This window comes from Alligator mississippiensis, chromosome 4 (assembly GCF_030867095.1).
Source record: "Alligator mississippiensis isolate rAllMis1 chromosome 4, rAllMis1, whole genome shotgun sequence".
Classification (NCBI taxonomy): domain Eukaryota; kingdom Metazoa; phylum Chordata; order Crocodylia; family Alligatoridae; genus Alligator; species Alligator mississippiensis.
In genome coordinates, this window is record NC_081827.1 from 96,882,156 (window position 1) to 96,884,768 (window position 2,613).

Genomic DNA, 2,613 nt, shown 5'->3' on the forward strand with positions numbered 1-2,613 from the left:
AAGCATTAACCTCACTTTTCATATAGGGAACTGAAGCAGAAAAGGGTAAATATTTCACCCCAAGAGATCTATAGCAAAGGTAAGAGTCAGTCCAGCCTGATCAGGATTCAGTCCAGGTCTCTGACCACAAAGCTTTCCTTCCTCCTCTGACAATAAGTAGTGATGGAGGAAGCCACACACTGGCCAGAGCATGTCCCAGAATAGTAATAAGTAAAAGGAGCAAAACTGGAAGGTCAAAATAGAGGAAGAAATGGCTACAGAGAGGCCTTTTCCTAATACACATCCCTTGTCCTGCCAATACACTCACCTGTTTGTTTCTCTGTGGCCTACCAGATGCTACTGTAGCTTCAATGCTGTTTTAAGTGCACTGCTGAATTCATCCCCTGTATCCTCAGTGACCTGCAGGGTGGCTCTCAATATCCTGGATTTAGCTGGAGCTGGCAAAGGGTTTTAGGAAGGGTTAATGGGCCTGTGCAGCATGGCATGTGGACACCGTCACCAGGGCTAAGGTGTATGGAACTGGCTGGGGGCATCGCTGTGTGGCAGTGCCTTGTTTTGAGTCATCACTTCCTAAGCATTAGACTGAGACACCTGGGCTCTCCCCAGAAGGAGAAAGACTGGCACACGCCTGGATTTGTCCAGGGACCACCAGAAGGTAACAGCACACTCATCCAGGACTATGCAATTTGTTCCTGCCTCAGACCATGCCACTCCCTGCTCCTAGTGCAAGGGGTATATGTGCCCCCCGCCTTCTGCTGTAGCATGTCAAAGCAAAAACCAGCCCTCCCCCACAGCAGTGCACACAGGTTTTTCTTTCCACAAAGAGGAATCAAGAAGGGTGGATGTTGCAAGAGGCAAATCTTGTAGCTTTACTGACATTCAAATCAGAGCCATGGGCATCGTATAAGAGCCAGGCTAGAACCCAATAGCAAGGGCATTTGGTCTCTAGTGACCTAGGGCTGAGCCCTGAACCTCTTGCTTTGCCCTGGAAGGCTCTATGCCACATCCCTGACTCCCCAGAGCAGTGGCAGGTTTCCCTCAGCCTATTAAACAAAACCAAGATTTTCAAGAACAAGGTGACTAAAAATGAGATGACTAAATCTGGTTGTAGGTGCTTAAATAAGGGTCTTTAAGCAGCTGGTAGCTCCCTTGGGAAGCAGATCCTGCTGGGAGCTCAGTGCTCTTGGAAATAAAGCTTTTTATTGAGGTACCTAAATATGGATTCCTGAGCCTCCTGGAAGGCATCCGTTTTTGGATGCCTTCTGTACGAGGGGGCAGGGTGAGATTTGTTGATCCTGGAGTTCAACTCAGAGAAAACTCAGCTGGAAACTTTGAGTGAGTCAGGACCATGGAGGGCTATTGTCACTCTTGATGGCTTGTTCTTCCAAGTCCCCTGGCAGGAATGCCAGCCCCCAGGGCATGTGCAAGCTAACTAAATGGTGGGGGGAGGCTATTGCCCTGAATGGGATGTCTGAAATGTGCTCTAGGAATAGCCCCAAACCTGCCAGGCTGCAAACATGATTCTGTAGGACTGGTGCTCTTCCTCCAGTGTGTTTCTTTTTAACAAGGGGTGGCAACACTTTCCTGCGGGGGGGCGGGGAGGGGGGAGGAGGAGGACTGTTGGGGGAAGAGAAGGCGGGAGACACTGGACAAACTGTGTGCAGTCTTGGGCCCGCCGCTACAGAAAGGGGAGATTTAAAAACAGCCCTCAACTACGTGAAGGTAGGCTGATCACCTTTTCCAAACTGGAAGGTGGGGCATGTGCCCACCTCCCTCCACTGTTGCCAGAGCAGAGACAAGTGGAGCCTGTGCAGGGCAGGGGCAGATGCAGGAACTGGGCTTATTTAGTCTGGAAAAGAGAAGACCGAGTTGGGATTTAATAGCAGCCTTCAACTACCTGAAGGGAGGTTCAAAAGAGGGAGCTGGACTGTTCTTAGTGGTGGCAGACGACAGAACAAGGAGCAGTGATCACAAGTTGCAGCAAAGGATGTTTAGATTATATATAAGGGAAAACTTTCTCACAAGGAGGGTAGTAAAGCACTGGAACAGGTTACCTAGAGAGGTGGTGGGATCTCCATCTCTGGAGGTTTTTAAGACCTGGCTAGACAAAGCTTTGGCTTGGATGATCTAGTTGGTGATGGTCCTGCTTTGAGCAAGGGGTCGGACTAGATGACCTCCTGAGGTCCTTGCCAACCATAGTTTTCTATGAGTCTATGATTCCATGTCAGGACTAGCTGCAGGGGGATCCAGGCACTTCCAACAACAACCCCTTTCTTCCCTCACTTTGACAGCAGCGGGGTGCACATGCACGGGCATCTCTCTCACTCGTGCCACTTGTGCACCGGTGCCTGTGGGGACAGCTAGTAAGGAGCTGCGAGTGTCCTCTTGCATCCTTTCTAGCCCAGTGACAACCTCTGGCTAACGTCCAGAGCTCTGCACAGAGGACAGCAAATGTGCTAGAGGTCTTGGCTATGCTTCTTCTCTGATTTCCTTTGGAAACTGTCAGACAGTTGAAGAGCAGGAGCCCTCCTAGCTTTAGTAAGGAATAAAGACTATTTCTCTCCTTTTTCTTTCTCTTTCTGTCTCCCTCCCTCCCCCCTCTCACTCTCTCTC